Here is a 24,309-nt window from a genome sequence, read left to right on the forward strand (position 1 = left end):
TTATCTATCCGTTGAGCTCGTGTTATTTTCACATTGTTGACCTTCTTCGAGCTTGCTAACTCTCAGTTTTTCGAAGGATTTTTGCTCCTTTTTGAGTCAAAAGAGAGAGGAGATCTAGATCCATATTTTCACCAATCACTTTCTCCTCTAAGTGAGGGGAACCCCTAGAATCTAGTTCTTGGTGTTCTTCTTTGTTCTTCCTCTCATTTTTCACTATAGCATTAGTTGTTGTGGTGGGATTTGGGAGTGAAGGACTTGGGCACTTTGTGTGCCCTTGCCATTGCATTTGGTGCATAGGTTTGAGTTCTCCACGGTGATAGTGGAAGTGAAGTTTGAGAAGCTTATTACCCCTTTGGTACTCGGTATCCTAGAGATTGTTCTTTATGGATGCTTTGGCGTCCTAGAAGCTTGGTGGTGCCTCGGAGCTTAATCATTGTGGTGTAAAGCTCCGGGCAAGCATCGGGGTCTCTAATTAAGTTGTGGAGATTGCCTCGAGCATTTGTGGTCACCTCGAAGCCATATTCCATTGTGGTGAAGCTTCGTGGTGGTGTTGGGAGCCTCCAGTTAAGTTGTGGAGATTGCCCCAACCTTGTTTGTACGGGTTCGGTGACCGCCCTCAAGGTTCCCTTAGTGGAATCACGACATCTAGCATTGTGCGAGGGCGTGCAAAGATTACGGTGGCCTTAGTGGCATCTTGGGGAGCATTGTGCCTCCACACCGCTCCAAACGAAGATTAGCATCCGCAAGGGTGTGAACTTCGGGATACATCGTCGTCTCTGCGTGCCGTGGTTATCTTTCACCCGAGCTCTTTACTTATGCACTTTACTTTGTGATAGCCATATTGTTTCTTGTTGTATATCTTGCTATCACTTAGTTGTTTATCTTGCTTAGCATAAGTTGTTGGTGCACATAGGTGAGCCTAGTTGTTTTAGGTTTTGTGCTTGGCAAATTAAATGTTAGTTTTATTCCGCATTTGCTGAAGCCTAAACCGTAATTATTTTAAAGCGCCTATTCACCCCCGAGGCGACGTCCACATCCTTTCACCTAAGATATTGTATCCATATAAAAAAGAAATCAGTGTGCGCATTATCCTTGGAAATGTACACAAAACTGATATACTTTGAATGGGGACATACCAGAAAAGGACAGACCCTTTTCTAATACATGTATACTCCTTCAAGACATACCCCTCTAGCGGGGTTGTGCCTCCTGTGGTTGTCGGTCCCCGAACAAGGGGGGTTGCTGGTGGCGTTGGGCCAGTCCAGGCGAAATCCTTGGCTGACCATGGCCGGTCGCGTTAACGGCGACGCCGAGGGTGACGTTCCCCTCCTTGGAGGCGCCGGTATGGATTCTCCCCACCACTTCCCCTTCCTCTAGGTCTCTGGGATGATATCCCTAACTCCGGGGGTTCCCTTCTTAAAGGCGCCGCCTTAGGAGCCTTGTGGTCGGTGGGCGCTTGTGAAAGGTTAGTGGTGACGGTGTGACCCTATTCGTCCTGGCATGAAGCTTCCCCTCTTCCTGTGCTGGATGTGTTCATCGGCCTTGTTCTGTCCAAGGAGAGCCTCCGGTGGCCTGGGGATGGCTGACACTCTCTATGTGGCCATCTTCGGCGACATCCATTCTAGCTTGCGACGGTGCGGCGCCTTCGATCCAAGCGAGGAGGTAGTGGCCTCCTTCGAAGATGGGTGTTAGATGTGTCGTCCGGGGTCCGTACGTGCATGGCATGCCCCGTTGGTCTCGGTCCCTCTCTCCTTTCAGCCTGTGCGATCTTGCTCGTGGTGCTACATTCTCGGTTGAGGACCTCGGCATCTTCGGCTTCATCCTTCATTGCTCATCTTGAGTTGTCATAGTGTGAGAGGCTTAGTTTCATGTTGTCGTTGTTTTTGTACGTTTCTACGTGTATTTACTTCTTTTTTACCCGAGGGAGTGTGCATGTACTCTTGTCCGGTTGATGGTTTTTGTTAATTCAAAATCGTGCTAGGCTCGAGCCTCATCTCAGGCTCGGTCGATGCCTTTTCTCTAAAAAAATAACCTACACGCTTATGAGCAATTTTCGGCTGGAAACAAAACGACCGACCGAGGCATGTATTTTTTTACTAAGGTATTTAGAATGAAAACGATGATCCAAATAGGGCCTGGCGAGGTGAATTTACCTCACATATTTCTACTATGAAAATAATTGGTAGAAGAATAAGGACGTGACTCGGTGGCGCCCGGGCGACTGTTGGCGGCCGCGAGCGCACTCTTGTAAAAGGAAGGACCAGTCGCGTGCGGACTAGAACACGCCAGAAAAGGAAAGCACCCGCCGACTCGCGTCCACGAGTGGTCCCGCACCAACCTGGTTGCGCCGATCGCGCGCTCCGGTCCTCCCTAGCGCCCTCACGTGTTTTATGTGCTCAACCTAGCCCGCATCTGGTCCCCCGCCCTCTCACGTGATCCTCTCCTCTCTTTTCCTCGAAGAACAAGCCCACAGGGGTACCCCTTCTTCCTCTTCCTCCTCCTTTCTTGCTCCTAACCAGATCTGGATTACAAGGCTACCTCTCCTCCATCAATGGCGTCTTGAAGAAACCAATAAGGTAAGCACCACCTCTCCCTGCCCCCCTCCCGCTTGATCTCAAGCCTTCGATCTACACCCATCTTTTCGGGCATCTTTCCCTTACTCACACACCTCATCCCTGCCTCGTTGAACATCAGGAGGTTTCTTATTTGTTACCGAATTGGTGAAAATAGCACCTAGCTAAAAATCCAACCCTTCCCCCAAAATATAAGGTTTTAGGATGGTTCTGTAAAAAATAAGCAACTGGTCGACTCCTTTGAGACAACCCTAGTGTATGCATTGGGCAACTAGGTATAATGCACTGTGAATCTGGTGCACTTTTGTGAATAAAAGGCAAGTCTAGTGCCAAAATATGGGCAGCTCCTCCGTGGTTTAGTTGACAAAAAGGTACAAATCAGGCCGGTCCCCTAATATAAAATTTAGGGATGCGTGAAAACAATGAGCAAAATTGATCCTCTAATACCAAGCGACTATAATGTATGCATTGAGCAACTATGTGCAGACAAAAACAAGATGTGTAGGACCATTGTGTAGATTTGGGCATCATAGGAAAACACAATTCAAACATTATGTAGTAGAGGTACAACCGCCGATGCATCTGTACTATAAAAAGCATGAGAGGGCAGATCCAACTCATCATCTCAGCCGTCTAATTACATAATTAAGGGTCTTAAATCATCGTTAACGAAATCTTTCGTTAACACCGCGAAGCCCCACGTTCTCTTCGCGAAGCGCCCTGAAACCGCACTAGCCCCGACTCCTCTCCAGTCTCCCCTCCCCTCCCCTCCCGGCCCGCCGCCTCCCCCCCAGCTCGCTCCGCCCGTCGCCTGCTCGCCCCGCCCCGACTCCTCTCCCCCCCTCCCGGCCCGCCGCCTCCCCCCAGCTCGCTCCGCTTGTCGCCTGCTCGCCCCGCCCCGACTCCTCTCCCCTCTCCTCCCGGCCCGCCGCCTCCCCCCAGCTCGCTCCGCCCGTCGCCTGCTCGCCCCACCCCCTTCATGCGCCACTGCCCAATCCTCCTCTGAATCCGTGGAATGCAGAAGGGATCCCAATCATGTTCGTGGGTCATCAGACGATCCACAGTCCCAGCTCCCTTAGCATGCCGCCTACACTTCCTCTTCTTCGCCGCAATAGTTGGGTCACCGGTTCATCTATTCGTTCATGGATTGTCGCCGACTGCATCCTGCCAGGTAGTTGCTCTGTTGCCAGGTACGTTCGTTCATGCCGGAGGCTGTGATGCATGATGATCCGTGTTTAGGATCACTTAATTTGCATGAACTGCTTATGCCATATGCATATTAATTAATATGTAGCTAGAGTCTGCTCTTGATAGCCAGATGATCTATGCACTTGACCAATATTCGGGATCAGAAACAAAAAAACCATCAGTAGAACAAATCTGTACTATGTAGCACGTGCAAGGGCTCGTATTAGAAGCTTCTACGTGGTCGTAAACAAAGCATGAACCCGACTTCAGTTTAATTAGTGTGACAAAACTATTCACTTTTACGAGAGTCAACACTTCTATCTCATAAGATTTTAGTATAAATAAAATTTTGGTTTTGATGCTCATGCCGTTGTACCAATTTTCATGGCCTGAAAATGATAATAATATGCATATCTATTGATTCTTCACATGGATCGTAAAAATATGTTTGATGTGACATAAATCTTTGTCTTGTCACTTTCAACTTAAAGAGCTTGAGAAGATTGGTTCTAGAAAAGGGACTGATCAACCAGTATGTAAGTAAACTGCCCAGAGGTTGATTTTATTTGTATATTTTTTATATAATGTGATCTACCAAAATATATATCCAAATTTAGGACAGTAAAACTGAGCTTAATCCTTGTCCTCTCACGCCATGAGACATCTGGACCGTTATTTTTTTTGATCAGATTGTTTTTGGCCGTTCGATCTGATCTGTGTGCTTTCGTGGGCTGGCTGTCCTAATGGGAGGCTACTCCCGTGGCCGAAACGCAGTATGCTAGTTGATTAGGCCCAAGCGACCGACCCATTAAGCACCGAGGGATGACGAGCGTTTGTGCGACACTGGTGCAGGTGCGAAGGCGACGATTCGAGAGCGACTCCCCTGTTCTCCCCCATCTACGGCGACGGCGGCACCAACAATCGGAACCCCGCGGCGACCCCCTTCGCCCCAGCCTCCTCATGCAGCAGCATGGACGAATGGGATGGAGCTGCCTCCACTGTTCCTAGGCCACTTTGTAAGTTCGCAGATTTCCTGCTCTACTCTTCACCTGCTCTTTCTCGGTTTTGAATTCTAGGTGTTGTGTTTGTACTCTCCTAAATGATTTTTTGGATGGACCTCACGTACTCGAAAAAGTATGCTGTGACTGAATCAAGAACAAGTATAACATTTTCACTCCGATGTCCAATCTATCACGATGGTTCTTGATCGACTGGTTAGAGAGATAGAAAGCAAACGAACGGTGGAGAAAAGCATGATGGGGCCGAGTAACAAGCACACCTGATCGTCGTTGGTGTGATCTAAACACGGCTTGTTGTTTCTTCCTACTGAGAACTACATGGACGTCATGCAAAATTGTAAGATTGATTAGTTTGTGTTGGATTTTCTCATGGCTGACTACCTTTCTCTGAACCCTTGATACAGACACTAGAATCTCTCACTGTAGGCGCAACAGATGAAACTTTACTACTGCAGGTGTGTGTCTTTGCAAGGTTAGCCCGGTACTCCATTTTACATTCAGTTAAATGCAATACCATATTTATCAATTGTTAATAATATGATTGCTGCTTCTACATAAAAAAGGTGATTTTTTCAAAATTATTTCATTGTTTATGTTGATTGATGACAGAACAAACACTGGGGTTATGGGCAAATTAATGACGAGCATGATCCTTGCACCTCCTATTTCTTTGAGGCTTTCTGTCTTCATGATCTTCTCATTCATGAGACCGGGCTGGAGCAATGGATCCTCCTCTTTTTTCTTCTTTATTGAATCCCGCACCATTTTTTCCATGGTTGGATCCCATTATGGGCGTGTTTACCTTGATCATCTATTATTGTTTTTTTCTTCCAGTGTGTTCTTTTTGTAGCTTCAAATGAATGGAAGGCTGAAGGGTGATTTAAGAAATTATTATGGTGGTCACGAGGACATCAGGCAAGAGGTAATTGGTTTCAAGTGACATTTATCAGACTGTATCTATTGTTTCATACGAATCCATATTATTTATGACGACCAACAAAAATGATGGCATGATAGATAAACAGTGGTTCGGTAATGAAAGGGACATGAATAGTTAACTAATTTCTTAGCACAAGCCAAATTATTGCGGGATATGTGCACCAAGCATTACAATTATTTTTCTTGCGGTAGCACAATTTACGCACATAATTTTCTTCAACTGATTGATGGAAGGAAAACACAAGAATATACAAAAACCAGAGGATGGTGTGCTATTGAGATGTTAAAAAGGTACCTTCTGGATATCATTCCTTGTATTTGAATCTGTGATGTCAAGTGTAGCCCTGGACATGTACTCTTTATTCCATACATTTGCATGGCCACGAACACATATTGTAAGGCCACTACACCAATAGATTTTTTTTCATATTTTTCATCTTGGCATGGCCTTTAGTGCATCATTGGTCTTGGTGAAAGTTTGATTTCCATGTTTCATGTCCTAATTTATTTCTTTAAATTCCTACCATTTACCAAATGGACGGGCGCGGCAACGCGCGCCATCATGGTCTACTATGTGCCATAAATCCTGCCGTCTTCAACGAATCGGCGCCCCTATCACACTGTGTAGCACTTGCCTAGCCTGTACAGCGGGAGGCGAGCGAGCACCCGAAGACGATAAGGTGACACATGTGCCAATTTTTCCGAATCAAATGTGATTTTGCTAATTTGTTGTATCTTTTTTCACAAGTATTTGCAAAGGTAAAGATAGTGGATAGTACCAACATTTGTTCCACCTTTTCATTTTTCATTATGTACAGGTGCTTCCAGACGAATACCGCGATAGGTGTCAGGTATTCATGGTCTGTTCTTTGTTTCATTATTTTCATCCGATGTAGTATTTATATTCTGTTGCATTATTCGTACATGATATTCTTTGCAATGACTGTAAATGCAAAGGAAGATCTCAGTTTCCTTGGCAAATTCTGGACATGCTAAGCCCCATCCACCTCCTTAGTTCAGAGTCATTGTTCTATATTAGTGGAGATTAAAAATAATTCTGACTATCCTTTCCGGAAATTAGTTGGTGGTGTCGAGTGTAGACTAAGATTTGATCTGGCTATACTTTCCACAATTATGTTCATCTAGAAAGAGATCAATTGATAGCATATATTTCAGTAAAAGGTAAATTACAGCCTTTGTTGAACCATGATTTGCACGTATCTAAGATCAAGACTGGCCTACTAAATGAGGAACCAACATCGCTGAGATTCAACATTCAGGAATGTATCACATACGGAAAATCCTCTAAAACCGACTAGACTGTTAGAATTGTTTTTGATAGTCTTTTGTTTGAATTTTGAAGTGTGAATAAGCAGGAAACCTTCGAGAGATATCAGTGCATCATTTCTTATACAACCGATATTAACTTTTTTTCTGAATGGATGGTCTTTATTTTAACTATTAACTTGGTTGTCATCCAGGAGTTACGTTTTTGTAATCTAGAATATCTTCCTATAGTTTTTAAATTGTTTGCATAGCGTGAAAGTGTTTATTTTAATAAGGCACAAATATGTACTCCCTCCGTCCCAAAATAAGTTACATAAGTTACTCGACTTTGTACTAACTTTAGCACAAAGCCGAGTCGCTTATTTTGGAACGGATGGAGTAGCACATAAAGGAGATGCATGCTGTTCTAAATGGATACTTTTTCTCTTTGTTGGTTAGCTTCGCGAACCAATAATTCTTATAGCCACTAATCTGCTCACGTCATTCCTTATTGTACAATTTGCCATCCTACAGTAGTAGTACACTTTCTCCGGTGCTAATATGTTGATACCATGGTGACATCTTTAGCTCATGTTTAATCTTGCCAGAACTAAGCTGGTTTATGAAATATTAAATTCCCTCTGTATTTTCTTATTATGAATCTAATGCTTTATTGATTTTTTTTGCTTCGACATGTTCTACAACAATATACGTAATAGGAATATCTTTGAACCGTAGTTCTACTTTAGGATAAGCCGCAAGAAAGTGAGTGGGGAAAAACTGTCGCCTGACCGCCATCATCAGTCCTCCAACTTGTGAAGATGAAAAGCAGCATGAATCCAAGAAGGAACTAATTAATTTTTTCCAAGACTGATTTTTTTTGTATCTTCGCTCCAAGTTTATATCTCCACCATGTTCACTTGGACAATGTTTATATGTACCTTCCAAGATCACCCAAGAAAATTAGACATTCTGAAATCTTCATCGGATGTTTGATTCCATTTTTACTATAAAATAGACTAAATAGGCTATGACATTATCTTCTCTATGAAGAAGTTGTTCATCCAGTCGATTGTCCTTCATCTCTAACATGTACCTATACAATTGTGATTTCTACTTGGTGTGCTCGAACTTCACATGACATCCACAAAAGATAATTGATAGGTTTGTATTCCCCCTTCCCTCTTTTCTTTAGAGATAATAAGGTAGTCATCGAATAATATGATTTCAAATTTTTATACTCACTTGAACTTCATGTTTGTGGACACGTGCGTTGCACGTGCAGTGTTACTAGTGAAAAAAACAGCACACGAAGTGTGTAGTAGGGAAAATAATAAAACTCGTATTGGAAGTACTAAACACATAAAACCTCCATACCTTGCATGTGCTTTAGGAGGGTAGAAAAAAGGCAACTCCGGTACTAAACGCAGGAAAATCATGTGCATGATGTAGCTACATTTTTCATCGGTGTTTCTGTATGACTCCATCTAGAAAAAAAGAAGACCGAGAACAATGATGATCCAAAAACAATTAAACAACACACAAAGTATATAGTAACGCTATGTTGGAAATAAGTGCATATATGTGTGTACGGTAAACACAATTTGGGCATTCACTGCGATTCTCGGTAATCACAAAAATAACCAACACAACACACGAATTAATATTCATGTATTTACCTAGGTACAGAAGGTCCCGATAAAAAGTGAAACTACACCCAAACGTATGCCTTCTACCCCCATTGTTAAGCTCTACATCAGATATGTGCTGACCTTCTTCGTCCTTCAAAAGTTGTCATCATCCCTTCCTGAAAAAACATAAAACAAACAATAATTGTAAACTATATTGGTGTGATACTGCTAGAAACAGAAAGATACAAAGAAACAATAAATACTAGTGAGAAAAAAAGAGACAAAGAGTTGCCTGTGTTTAACTATGTAGTTTCCCCGAAAACTGCATGTAGTTGCTCCTTTATTATATAACTAACTTCTTGTCCATAGCTCATCACAAACACAGTGGGTTTTTTGTTTTTGTGGAAAAATGATGCATGTTTACGTTGTCCACTAACACAAAGTTTGTTGCGGGTTTGATGTGGTGATAAAAGGACAAGTAGTAGTGCAAAGAAGATGATTGATATGAATGAACCAACGATTGACGTTGAGTCTATGAACATTTCAGTTGAGTTGGTTGCACCCTTCTTACATCTAGGTTATGAGCAGGGGATATCCATTTGGATGAGGGCGTTGGTGAGTCTCCTACCCCCGACATTGGCTCTAATGGTACTCATGTCCCGAACAATCATGTGGCTGCTCCCCCGCCTTTGGTTGGTCTTGCTAATGCTATAATTGATGAGGCACCTGAGTTGGAAGACGAGGAAGCTTAGTCACAACCACAAGAACCTTATGTTGGCATGCGATTCGACATGTTCGTTGTTGCACGGGAACACTATAACCACTATGCTTTGAGGGTAGGTTTTTTAATCAAGTCGAATACATCCAACAGGTCAGCCTACACGGGCTTGGTGCGGAGACAACAATTCTGTTGTAACAAGTTTTGCAAGCCGGTGGAGAGGGTTGGTGTCTCAGATGTTGCCTCATCTAGCAAAAACACCATGCCCGAGCTCACTTGAACAAGATGCTGAATAGGATGACGAAGAACCCACTTATAAGAAGAAGAGGAAGAGAGAGACTATAACGCAAACAAAATGCCCTGCTAAGATGGTGGTGAAGCTTATAGATGACAAATGGGAGGTTATCAGCTTTGTTGCAGATCACACCCACCCACTGATTGACAAGCCACCACTTTCCAAATACCTCCGTTCTCAGCAAGGAATCCCATGTAAATAGGAAAAAAAATTCTGACTCACCTTAGCGAGTGCAACTTGACAGCAGGTACAATAAAACCAGCCCACCCCACCCCCTCCCCTCACTAAAAAAAACTTGCTATAAAAGTGTTTATTATTCCTGCCTGGTGTCATTGTTTTTCTTCTGTTCTAGAATAAAAAAGGGTGTTAGGATGTGACAACCCTGAGCAACAAACATGGCAACTATATAAAGTAAAATGAGGCAACTCTCTTGAATTTATGCAACTTTGATGGTAAAAAGGGAAGAAACCTGACAAAAAGTGTCAGGATCTGGGGCAGCCCTAATCCAAAAAAACTAGCAACTTAAGCAGAAAATTAAAGCAACTTTATTTTGATTTTTAATCATATGAGTTGCTTCTATTTCTATGAAAACAAATTGCTTCCTACATTGTGGTTAACAAAGTTTCTTTGGTTTTTACAGATATGATGATGATGATAATGTCGTCATACTATGGTTCAGAGTTGATTGTCCCTTACACTTCTAAAGCCACCCATAACCATTGTTCAAAGCTGAATGTCACAACTAAAGACATCGACATTGAAGAGACACTCAACTACTTTGGCAAAGTGAAGGAAACCGACCCAGTGTTCTTCAAATGAAAGATGGATGCGTAACGTAGGACATCGAACTTGTTTTCTGTGGATGGTGAGGCACGGAAAACTTACGCGGAGCCTTATCACGATTGCGTGTCATTTGATGCCACTTATCTTACAAACATGTAAAATATGACATTTGCCTCCTTCATTGGCATCAATAGGAATGGGCAGTCTATTATGCTTGGATGTGGCTTCATACAGCAAGAGCTTCCCTCGAGCTATGACTGGCTGTTGGACGCTTTTTTGGAGGCAATGGATGGGTTGGCTCCGGACAACATAACAAAGGATCAAGACGTTGCGATGGAACAAGCAATCAAGAGGAAGTTCCCGACAACGATTCACCGTTGTTGTTGTTGGAATTATGCCCTAGAGGCAATGATAAATAAGTTATTATTATAATTCCTGTATCAAGATAATCGTTTATTATCCATGCTATAATTGTGTTGAATGAAAGACTTAGATACATGTGTGGATACATAGACAAAACACTGTCCCTAGCAAGCCTCTAGTTGGCTAGCCAGTTGATCAAGGATAGTCAAGGTCTTCTGACTATGTACAAGATGTTGTTGCTTGATAACTAGATCACATCATTGGGTGAATCATGTGATGGACTAGACCCAAACTAATGAACGTAGCATGTTGATCGTGTCATTTTGTTGCTACTGTTTTCTGCGTGTCAAGTATTTATTCCTATGACCATGAGATCATATAACTCACTGGCATCGGAGGAATGCCTTGTGTGTATCAAACGTCACAACGTAACTGGGTGACTATAAAGATGCTCTACAGGTATCTCCGAGGGTGTCCGTTGAGTTAGTATGGATCAAGACTGGGATTTGTCACTCCGTGTGATGGAGAGGTATCTCGGGGCCCACTCGGTAATACAACATCACATACAAGCCTTGCAAGCAATGTGACTTAGTGTAAGCCACGTGATCTTGTATTACGGAACGAGTAAAGAGACTTGCCGGTAAACGAGATTGAAATAGGTATGCGGATATTGACGATCAAATCTCGGGCAAGTAACATACCGAAGGACAAAGGGAATGACATACGAGATTATATGAATCCTTGGCACTGAGGTTCAACCGATAAGATCTTCGGAGAATATGTAGGATCCAATATGGGCATCCAGGTCCCGCTATTGGATATTGACCGAGGAGTCTCTCGGGTCATGTCTACATAGTTCTCGAACCCGCAGGGTCTGCACACTTAAGGTTCGGCGATGTTTTATGCGTATTTGAGTTATATGGTTGGTTACTGAATGTTGTTCGGAGTCCCGGATGAGATCACGAATGTCACGAGGGTTTCCGGAATGGTCCGGAGACGAAGATTGATATATAAGATGACCTCATTTGATTACCGGAAAGTTTTCGGCATTACCGGGAATGTACCGGGAGTGACGGATGGGTTCCGGGTGTTCACCGGGGGGGGGGGGGGGGGGCAGCCCACCCGGGGGAAGCTCATGGGCCTTAGGGGTGCCGCACCAGCCCTTAGTGGGCTGGTGGGCAAGCCCAAGAAGGCCCTTGCGCAGGAGATTAGAAAAATCAAAGAGAAAAGAAAGAAAAGGGCAAGTGGGAAGGAAGGGAAGGACTCCACCTTCCAATCCTAGTTGGACTAGGATTGGAGGAGTATTCCTCCTCCCCCCTTTCGGCCGACCCCTTGGGGATCTCTTGAGCCTCAAGGCAAGGCCCCTCCCCTCCCTCCTATATATACTGAGGTATTAGGGCTGATTTGAGACAACTTTGCCACGGCAGCCCGACTACATACCTCCACGGTTTTTCCTCTAGATCGCGTTTCTGCGGAGCTCAGGCAGAGCCCTGCTGAGATAAGATCATCACCAACCTCCGGAGCACCATCACGCTGCCGTAGAACTCATCTACCTCTCCGTATCTCTTGCTAGATCAAGAAGGCCGAGATCATCGTCGAGCTGTACGTGTGCTGAACGCAGAGGTGCCGTCCGTTCGGCACTAGATCGGAGCGGATCGTGGGACGGATCGCGGTACGGTTCGTGGGACGGTTCGCGGGGCGGATCAAGGGACGTGAGGACGTTCCACTACATCATCCACGTTTCTTAATGCTTCCTGCTGTGCGATCTACAAGGGTATGTAGATCGGAAATCCCCTCTCGTAGATGGACATCACCATGATAGGTCTTCGTGCGCGTAGGAAATTTTTTGTTTCCCATGCGACATTCCCCAACAGTGGCATCATGAGCTAGGTTCATGCATAGATGTCATCTCGAGTAGAACACAAAAGTTTTTGTGGGCGGTGATGTGCGATTTGCTGCCCTCCTTAGTCTTTTCTTGATTCCGCGGTATTGTTGGATCGAAGCGGCTCGGACCGACATTACTCGTACGCTTACAAGAGACTGGTTTCATCGCTACGAGCAACCCCGTTGCTCAAAGATGACTGGCGAGTGTCGGTTTCTCCAACTTTAGTTGAACCGGATTTGACCGAGGAGGTCCTTGGATGAGGTTAAATAGCAATTCATACATCTCCGTTGTGGTGTTTGCGTAAGTAAGATGCGATCCTACTAGATACCCATGGTCACCACGTAAAACATGCAACAACAATTAGAGGACGTCTAACTTGTTTTTGCAGGGTATGCTTGTGATGTGATATGGCCGACGATGTGATGTGATATATTGGATGTATGAGATGATCATGTTGTAACAGTTAATATCGACTTGCACGTCGATGGTACAGCAACCGACAGGAGCCATAGGGTTGTCTTTAAACTAATGTTTGTGCTTGCAGATGAGTTTACTATATTGCTAGGATGTAGCTTTAGTAGTAATAGCATGAGTAGCACGACAACCCCGATGGCGACACGTTGATGGAGATCATGGTGTGGCGCCGGTGACAGAAGATCGTGCCGGTGCTTTGGTGATGGAGATCAAGAAGCACGTGATGATGGCCATATCATGTCACTTATGAATTGCATGTGATGTTAATCCTTTTATGCACCTTATTTTGCTTAGAACGACGGTAGCATTATGATGTGATCTCTCACTAAAATTTCAAGACAAAATTGTGTTCTCCCCTACCGTGCACCGTTGCTACAGTTCGTCGTTTCGAGACACCACGTGATGATCGGGTGTGATAGACTCAACGTTCACATACAACGGGTGCAAAACACTTGCACACGCGGAACACTCGGGTTAAGCTTGACGAGCCTAGCATGTGCAGACATGGCCTCGGAACACGTGAGACCGAAAGGTCGATCATGAATCATATAGTTGATATGATTAGCATAGGGATGCTTACCACTTAAACTATCCTCAACTCACGTGATGATCGGACTTGAGCTAGTGGAATTGGATCATGAACCACTCAAATGACTAGAGAGATGTACTTTTTAAGTGGGAGTTTAGCAAGTAATTTGATTAGTTAAACTCTAATTATCTTGAACATAGTCTAAGTCCACTTTGAATATATTTGTGTTGTAGATCAATGGCTCACGTGACAGTCACCCTGAATTTTAATACGTTCCTAGAGAAAGCTAAGTTGAAAGATGATGGAAGCAACTTTGTAGACTGAGCTCGTAATCTTAAGTTGCTCCTGCAACCTGGGAAGAAGGATTATGTCCTTAATGCTGTGCTAGGAGATGAACCACCCGTCGCGGCTGACCAAGATGTTAAGAACGCTTGGTTAACACGCAAGGAGGACTACTCAGTAGTTCAATATGCAGTCTTGTATGGCTTAGAGTCGGGACTTCTATGTCACTTTGAGCGTCATGGAGCATATGAGATGTTCCAGGAGTTGAAGTTTATCTTTCAGAAGAACGCCCGGATCGAGAGGTATGATACCTTCAATAAAATCTATGCTTGCAAGATGGAGGAGAATTCGTCTGTCAGTGAACATGTGCTCAAAATGTCTGGGTACTCAAACCGTCTAGCTGAGCTGGGGATTGAACTCCCGCAAGAGGCTATCACTGACAGAATTCTTCAATCACTGCCACCAAGCTATAAGGGCTTTGTGTTGAACTATAACATGCAAGGGATGAACAAGTCACCCGACAAGTTATTCGCGATGCTGAAAGTCGTAGAGTCAGAACTCCGTAAAGAGCATCAAGTGTTGATGGTGAATAAGACCACTAGTTTCAAGAGAAACGGCAAAGGAAAGAAGGGTAATTCGAAGAAGAGTGGCAAGCCTGTTTCCAGTCCGACGAAGAAGCCCAAAGCTGGACCTAAGCCTGAAACGGAGTGCTATTATTGCAAGAGCATGGGTCACTGGAAGCGCAACTGCCCCAAGTATCTGGCTGATAAGAAGGCGGCCAAAGAAAAATCAGGTATATTTGATATACATGTTATTGATGTTTACTTAACCAGCTCTCGTAGTAGTGCCTGGGTATTCGATACCGGTTCTGTTGCTCATATTTGCAACTCGAAACAGGAACTGCGGAATAAGCGAAGGCTGGCAAAGGATGAAGTGACGATGTGCATGGGAAATGGTTCCAAGGTTGATGCAATCGCTGTCGGTACAGTTTTCACTTCAGTTACCATCATGATTAGTTATGAACTTAAATAAATGTTATTTAGTGCCCGCGTTAAGCATGAACATTATTTCTGGATCTTGTTTATTGCGAGACGGTTACTCGTTTAAGTCAGAGAATAATGGTTGTTCTATTTCTATGAGTAATATATTTTATGATCATGCACCCAATGTGAGAGGATTGTTCATATTGAATCTTGATAGTGATAATACACATATACATAACATTGAGACCAAAAGAGTTAGAGTTAACAATGATAGCGCCATGTTTTTATGGCACTGCCGCTTAGGTCATATTGGTGTAAGGCGCATGAAGAAACTCCATACCGTTCGACTTTTGGAGTTACTTGACTTTGATTCACTTGACACGTGCGAACCATGCCTCATGGGCAAGATGACTAAAACTCCGTTCTCCGGAACAATGGAGCGTGCAAGTGACTTGTTGGAAATCATACATACCGATGTGTGTGGTCTGATGAGTGTGGAGGCACGCGACGGATATCGTTATTTTCTCACCTTCACTGACGATTTGAGTAGATATGGTTATGTCTACTTGATGAAGCACAAGTCTGAAACATTTGAAAAGTTCAGGCAATTTCAGAGTGAAGTTGAAAATCATCGTAACAAGAAGATCAAGTTCCTACGGTCTGATCGTGGGGGTGAATATCTGAGTTTCGAGTTTGGTGCTCACTTAAGACAATGTGGAATTGTTTCACAGTTGACGCCGCCTGGAACACCACAGCGTAATGGTGTGTACGAACGTCGTAATCGTACTTTATTAGAGATGGTGCGATCTATGATGTCTCTTACCGATTTGCCGTTATCGTTTTGGGGTTATGCATTAGAAACAGCTGCATTCACTTTAAATAGGGCAGCATCAAAATCCGTTGAGATGACACCATACGAACTGTGGTATGGCAAAAGATCAAAGTTGTCGTTTCTTAAAGTTTGGGGATGTGATGCTTATGTCAAAAAGCTTCAGCCTGAAAAGCTGGAACCCAAAGCGGAAAAGTGCGTCTTCATAGGTTACCCAAAAGAGACAGTTGGGTATACCTTCTATCTCAAAATCGAGGGCAAAGTGTTTGTTGCTAAGAACGGAGCTTTTCTCGAGGAGTTTCTCTCGAGAGAATTGAGTGGGAGGAAGATAGAACTTGATGAGGTTGTCGAACCTCTCATCCCTCTGGATGGTGGCGCAGGGCAAGGGGAAACCCCTGTCGTTGCGACGCTGGTTGAGGAGGAAGTTAATGATGATGATCATGAAACTCCGGATCAAGTTCCTATCGGACCTCGCAGGTCGACGAGATCGCGTACTGCTCCAGAGTGGTACGGTAATCCTGTCTTATCAATTATGTTGTTGGACAACAATGAACCTGCGAATTATGAAGAAGAAATGGTGGGCCCGGATTCCAACAAATGGCTGGAGGCCATGAAGTCCGAGATAGGATCTATGTATGAGAAGAAAGTGTGGACTTTGTAAGTATTACCTTAAGGCCGCAAGGCTATTCAGAACAAATGGATCTTTAAGAAGAAGACGGACGCTGACGGTAATGTGACCGTTTATAAAGCTCGACTTGTGGCAAAGGGTTTTTCACAAGTTCAAGGAATTGACTACGATGAGACATTCTCACCCGTAGCGATGCTTAAGTCCGTCAGTATCATGTTAGCAATAGCTGCATTTTTCGATTATGAAATCTCGCAGATGGATGTCAAAACGGCGTTCCTTAACGGTTTCCTTAAGGAAGAGTTGTATATGATGCAACCCGAAGGTTTTGCCAATCCTAAATATGCTAACAAAGTGTGCAAGCTCCCGCGATCCATTTATGGACTGGTGCAAGCATCTCGGAGTTGGAATAAACGCTTTGATGAGGTGATCAAAGCATTTGGGTTTATACAGGTGGTTGGAGAATCCTGTATTTACAAGAAAGTGAGTGGGAGCTCTGTGGCGTTTCTAATATTACATGTGGATGACATATTGCTGATTGGAAACAACGTGGAGCTTTTGGAGAGCATAAAAGGTTACTTGAATAAAAGTTTATCTATGAAGGACCTAGGAGAAGCTGCTTACATTCTAGGCATTAAGATCTATAGGGATAGATCGAAACGCCTGATAGGACTTTCACAAAGCACATACCTTGATAAAGTTTTGAAGAAGTTCAAAATGGATCAGTCCAAGAAAGGGTTCTTGCCAGTATTACAAGGTATACAATTAAGTAAGACTCAGTTCCCAGCAACTGAGGAAGATAGAAAGACAATGAGTTCCGCCCCCTATGCTTCAGCCATAGGTTCTATCATGTATGCAATGCTGTGCACTAGACCGGACGTTAGCCTGGCCATAAGTATGGCAGGCAGGTTCCAGAGTAATCCAGGAGTGGATCACTGGACGACGGTCAAGAATATCCTGAAGTACCTGAAAAGTACTAAGGAAATGTTTCTCGTATATGGAGGTGACAAAGATCTCACCGTAAAGGGTTACGTTGATGCAAGCTTTGACACATATCCGGACGACTCTAAGTCGCAGACCGGATACATATTTATTCTTAATGGGGGTGCGGTAAGCTGGTGGAGTTCCAAGCAAAGCGTCCTAGCTGATTCTATATGTGAAGCAGAGTACATGGTTGCCTCGGAGGCAGCTAAGGAGGGTGTCTGGATGAAGCAGTTCATGATGGATCTTGGAGTGGTGTCGAGCGCACTGAATCCAATAACACTATTTTGTGACAACACTCGTGCCATTGCCTTAGCAAAGGAACCACGGTTTCACAAGAAGACCAGACACATCGAACGATGCTTCAACCTCATCCGCGACTACGTTGAGGAGGAGGACGTGAATATCTGCAAAGTGCACACGGATGAGAATGTGGCAGACCCGCTGACTAAACCTCTTCCACGGGCAAAGTATGCTCAACACCAGAACTGTATGGGTGTTAGATTTATTACAATGTAATTTACATGGCGATGTGAGGGCTATATTATTGACTCTAGTGCAAGTGAGAGACTGTTGGAATTATGCCCTAGAGGCAATGATAAATAAGTTATTATTATAATTCCTCTATCAAGATAATCGTTTATTATCCATGCTATAATTGCGTTGAATGAAAGACTTAGATACATGTGTGGATACATAGACAAAACACTGTCCCTAGCAAGCCTCTAGTTGGCTAGCCAGTTGATCAAGGATAGTCAAGGTCTTCTGACTATGTACAAGGTGTTGTTGCTTGATAACTAGATCACATCATTGGGTGAATCATGTGATGGACTAGACCCAAACTAATGAACATAGCATGTTGACCATGTCATTTTGTTGCTACTGTTTTCTGCGTGTCAAGTATTTATTCCTATGACCATGAGATCATATAACTCACTGGCACCGGAGGAATGCCTTGTGTGTATCAAACGTCACAACGTAACTGGGTGACTATAAAGATGCTCTACAGGTATCTCCGAGGGTGTCCGTTCAGTTAGTATGGATCAAGACTGGGATTTGTCACTCCGTGTGACGGAGAGGTATCTCGGGGCCCACTCGGTAATACAACATCACACACAAGCCTTGCAAGCAATGTGACTTAGTGTAAGCCACGTGATCTTGTATTACGGAACGAGTAAAGTGACTTGCCGGTAAACGAGATTGAAATAGGTATGCGGATACTGACGATCGAATCTCGGGAAGTAACATACCGAAGGACAAAGGGAATGACATACGGGATTATATGAATCCTTGGCACTGAGGTTCAACCGATAAGATCTTAGGAGAATATGGATGATCCAATATGGGCATCCAGGTCCCGCTATTGGATATTGACCGAGGAGTCTCTCGGGTCATGTCTGCATAGTTATCAAACCCGCAGGGTTTGCACACTTAAGGTTCGGCGATGTTTTATGCGTATTTGAGTTATATGGTTGGTTACCGAATGTTGTTCGGAGTCCCAGATGAGATCACGGAGGTCACGAGGGTTTACGGAATGGTCCGGAGACGAAGATTGATATATAGGATGACCTCATTTGATTACCGGAAAGTTTTCGGCATTACCGGGAATGTACCGGGAGTGACGGATGGGTTCCGGGTGTTCACCGGGGGGGGGGGGGGGGGGCAGCCCACCCGGGGGAAGCCCATGGGACTTAGGGGTGCCGCACCAGCCCTTAGTGGGCTGGTGGGAAAGCCCAAGAAGGCCCTTGCGCAGGAGATAAGAAAAATCAAAGAGAAAAGAAAGAAAAGGGGAAGTGGGAAGGAAGGGAAGGACTCCACCTTCCAATCCTAGTTGGACTAAGACTGGAGGAGGATTCCTCCTCCCCCCTTTCGTTCGACCCCTTGGGGCTCTCTTGAGCCTCAAGGCAAGTCCCCTCCCCTCCAACAAAAGACCTTCAAACGGTGCCAAAAATACTTGTGCTACTGCAACAAAAGACCTTCCAACGGCGCCAGAAATAGGCACGTCGACGGGAGAATACTTGGCTTGATCTTTCTGCTGCGGCTACACCTTAAGGGACTTCCTAGGCAAGTGTGCAAAGGATTCCCCCCTTGGCCTTGGAGCCTTGCGCTACTGTTCCCTCGAAGCGGAAAGGGTGATGTAGCGTAGCGGTGGTAAGTATTTCCCTCAGTTTGAGAACCAAGGTATCAATCCAGTGGAGGAGTATCTCAAGATCCTGCACAAACACAAAAACTTGCTCCCAACGCTATGAAGGGGTTTTCAATCCCTGATAGATTGTTTGCCAAGTGAGAACTGAAAGCAACAAAGTAACAAAGCAAAGTAAAAGCGGAGATGTAAACGATGGATGTGAATAGACCCGGGGGCCATAGTGTTTACTAGTGGCTTCTCTCATGAAAGCAAGTAGACGGTGGGTGAACAAATTACTGTCGAGCAATTGATAAAACTGCGCAAAGTTGTGAGGATATCTATGCAATGATTATTTCTATAGGCATCACGTCCAAAACAAGTAGACCGATACTGTCTGCATCTACTACTATTACTCCACACGTCGATCGCTATCCAGCATGCATCTAGTGTATTAAGTCCATAAGAACAGAGTAACACCTTAAGCAAGATGACATGATGTAGAGGGATAATCTCAAACCAGTGATAAAAACCCCATATTTTTACCCTTGATGGCAACTACTTGATGTGTGCCTTGCTGCCCCTACTATCACTGGGAAAGGTCACCACATGGCAGAACCCAAAACCAAGCACTTCTCCCATTGCAAGAATCATAGATCTAGTTGGCCAAACAAAACCCAAGACTCGGAGAGACTTACAAGGATATCAAATCATGCATATAAGAAATCAACAAAGACTCAAATATATATCATAGATAATCTGATCACAAATCCACAATTCATCGGATCTCGACAAACACACCGCCAAAGAAGATTACATCGAATAGATCTCCATGAAGATCATGGAGAACTTTGTATTGAAGATCCAAGAGAGAGAAGAATCCATCTAGCTACTAACTACGGACCCGTAGGTCTGAAGTGAACTACTCACGAGTCATTGGAGGGGCGATGATGATGATGAAGAAGCCCTCCAACTCCAAAGTCCCCTCGGGCAGGGTGACGGGAAGGGTCTCCAGATGAGATCTCGCGGAAATGGAAGCTTGCGGCGACGGAAAAGTATTTTCGAGGCTCCCCTGATTTTTTGCAGAATATTTGGGAATTTATAAGCCAAAGATCTAGGTCAGGGGGCGGCCAGGGAGGCCACAAGCCTGCCCACCGCCGCCTCCCCTTGGTGGCGGAGTGGGGGCTTGTGGGCTTCCTGGAGCCTACCTGGCTTGGCCCAAAGGCCCCCTGATCTTCTTCCATTCGGGGAAAAATCATTTCGGGGTTTTTCTTCTGTTTGGACTCCGTTCCAAAATCAGATCTGAAAAGAGTCAAAAACACGGAAAAAATAGGAACTCGCACTTGGCACTGAATTAATAAGTTAGTCCCCAAAAAGATATAAAAGGTACATAAAACAACCAAAGAAGACAAGATAACATCGTGAAACCATCAAAAAATATAGATACGTTTGAGACGTATCAAGCATCCCCAAGCTTAACTCCTGCTCGTCCTCGAGTAGGGAAGTGATAAGAATGAATTTTTGATGCTTTCATGCTACCTAGCATAGGTGTCCTTTGTAATTCGTCTTATGTGACGTGAATTTTCAGATCCATTAGACAAAAAAATAGTTGGCTATTGACGTGGAAACAATAATAATTCAAGCAAACTAGCAAAGTAATCATGAACTTTCAAAATAACAAGACCAAAAGAAAGTTATCCCTACAAAAGCATATAGTCTGGCTATGCTCTATCATCATTGCACAATGAATTTAAATCATGCACAACCCCGGTATTGGCCAAGTAATTGTTTCACACCTTTACTTTCTCAAACCTTTTCAACTCTCACGCAATACATGAGCGTGAGCCATGGTTATAACACTATAGATGGTGTGGAATGTAGTGGAGGTTGCAAGACAAAAAGGAGAAGATAGTCACATTAACTAGGCATATCATTGAGCTGTGGAGATGCTCATCAATAGATATCAATGTGAATGAGTAGGGATTGCCATACAATTGATGCACTAGAGCTATGAGTATGTGAAAGATCTTAAAGAAAACTAGTGGGTGTGCATCCAACTTGCTTGCTCACGAAGACCTAAGGCAATTTTGAGGAAGCCTATCATAGGAATATACAAGCCAAGTTATATAATGAAAATTTCCCACTAGCTATATGGTGGTGACAAAACGAGAGACTCTCAATCATGAAGATCATGGTGCTTAATATGCACAAGTGTGGAAAAAGTGGTAGCATTGTCCCTTCTCTCTTTTTCTCTCATTTTTTTGGTGGGCTCTTTGGCCTCTTTTTTTTGGTGGGCTTCTTTGGCCTATTTTATTTCCTCACATGGGACAATGCTCCATTAATGATGATCATCACACTTTCAACTCAAAACTTAGAGTAACGATGACTCTATATGGAATGCCTTCGGTAGTGTACCGTGGCAATGATCTAGCATGGCATAGACATCAATGGAAACATCATGCTAGCTATCTTACGATCATGCAATGGCAATGTAGACGTGGTGGCACATGTCATGGTGGTAGTTGCATGGCAGTATATCTCAGAATGACTTTGAAAAAGCCATAGTAGGTAGGTATGGTGGCTGTTTTGAGGGAGGCTAATGGTGGGTTTTGTGCACCGGCGAAAGTTGCACGACACTAAGAAGATAGTGATGGTGGAAGGTGAAAGTGCATCTAGACCATGGACTCAACATTAGTCATGAAGAACTCATATACTTGTTGCAAAAGTTTTATTAGTAATTGAAACAAAGCATTCAACGCATACTCCTAGGGGAAGGGTTGGTAGGTATAAACCATCGCGCGATCCCGACCGCCGCTCAAAGGATGACAATCAATAGACTAATCATGCTCAGATTTCATCACATAGCGGTTCACCATACGTGCATGCTACGGGAATCACTAACTTCAACACAAGTATTTCTAGATCCACAACACCTTACTAGCATGACTTTAATATTACCATAACCACAACTCAAAACTAATTGAGATGAATCAAACTTCTTTAACTATTCAATGCACATGAAGGTGGAAGTTTTCGTATCCCTTTGGATAACTACCCCTTTTGAGACTACTTTCAAAGCATAGATCAACTACCAATACACGCACCGCTGTGCTCTAAAAGATATAAGTGAAGCACATAGAGCAAAAGTATCTAGCTCAAAATATATAAGTGAAGCACATGTGAGCTGAATTGTCTACCAAAAGATATAAGTGAAGCTCGACAAAATCACGACGTGTGCATGTCTCTCGCTCCAGGTGTGCAGCAAGGATGATTGTGACACAACAAAAATAAAAGAATCCTACGATACAAGACGCTCCAAGCAAAAACACATAACATGTGGTGAATAAAAATATAGCCCCAAGTAACATTACCGATGGATTGAAGACGAGAGAGGGGATGCCTTCCCGGGGCATCCCAAAACTTAGGCTTTTACGACATCCTTGAATCTCTTGGGGTGCCTTGGGCATCCCCAAGCTTGAGATCTTGCCACTCTTTATCTCTTTGTCCATAAGAACTTCACCCAAAACTTGAAAACTTCACAACACAAAACTTAAACAGAAACTCGTGATAACATTAGTACAAGAAAGCAAACCACCACTTCCTTAGGTACTGTAGCAAACTTAAATTCTACTTGTGCTGATGTTGGTTTACTGTACTTTCAGTCTTCCATGGCTAATACCCCCCGATACTATCCATAGTTTCATCAAAATAAGCAACCAACACAACAAAAACAGAATCTGTTAACAGCATACCAGTCTGTAGTAATATGTATATTTCATATACCTATGATACTTCAAACATTATGAAAAATTACGAAAGTCTGAAGAATTTTCTTAGCAATCAGCAGCAAAAAGAATCAACTCAAAAGCTCTTATAGAAAAAATGAAAATTCTTTTCGTGAGCAGAAAGTTTCTGTCTTTTCCATCATGACCAAACGATCATCCCCAAGACTAATCATAATGGTTTTGCTTGCCACAAACGCAAAAAGAAACACAAAAAACACAATCATAACAGAATTATGAAAGTGTGGAAAACACAAAACAGAAAGAAAAATGATAGATTCGTTGGGTTGCCTCCCAACAAGCGCTTTTGTTTAACGCTCTTAGCTAGGCGAAAGTGATGGAATCACGTATAGTCATCTTTGGTGCTCAAACCATAGGTAGTGTGATCATTTATCATCTTAAGGTTTTCGTCTTTATTAGATGACTCACCACTATCTTTAGGAACAAAAACAGGCTTGACGGTCTTTTTGAGAGTATGATTTGGAGTATTTTGCACAGCGGCAAAAGCGGAACCCAAGTTGGTTATGACATCTTCTAATTTGCCAATTCTAGAAGAATCATTAACTATAAGTTCCTTCTCCTTTAAATTTTTGAAAAAGTTTCCCACTTTGGATATGTACTGAGAAATCTGATTGTGGATCTTTCTGTCCAAACCCTCAATAAGTTCAACTGTGGCAATTTTGTTTTCAATAGCGTCAAGCCTTTGCATCACGTGTTCCAAGGTCAAGATAGCTCCATTAACCATGAGCGGGGGTGAGCCTACCAAATTAATGATAGCTCTATAGGAGTCAACAGTATGGCTCCCCAAAAAGTTACTGCCTACAATGGTATCAAGGATATACCTATTCCAAGGAGAAATTCCAACATAGAAACTGCGAAGGAGGACGGTAGTGGATTGCTTACGAGTAGATCTACTTTGAGCATTGCAAATCCTGTACCAAGCATCCTTCAAATTTTCTTCCTCATTCTGCCTGAAATTGAGAACTTCATTTTTAGGGGTGCCGTTTGGAGTGGTGGGTCTAGCCATTGATGGACTATCTCA

This window comes from Hordeum vulgare, chromosome 6H, assembly GCF_904849725.1.
Source record: "Hordeum vulgare subsp. vulgare chromosome 6H, MorexV3_pseudomolecules_assembly, whole genome shotgun sequence".
Lineage (NCBI taxonomy): Eukaryota > Viridiplantae > Streptophyta > Magnoliopsida > Poales > Poaceae > Hordeum > Hordeum vulgare.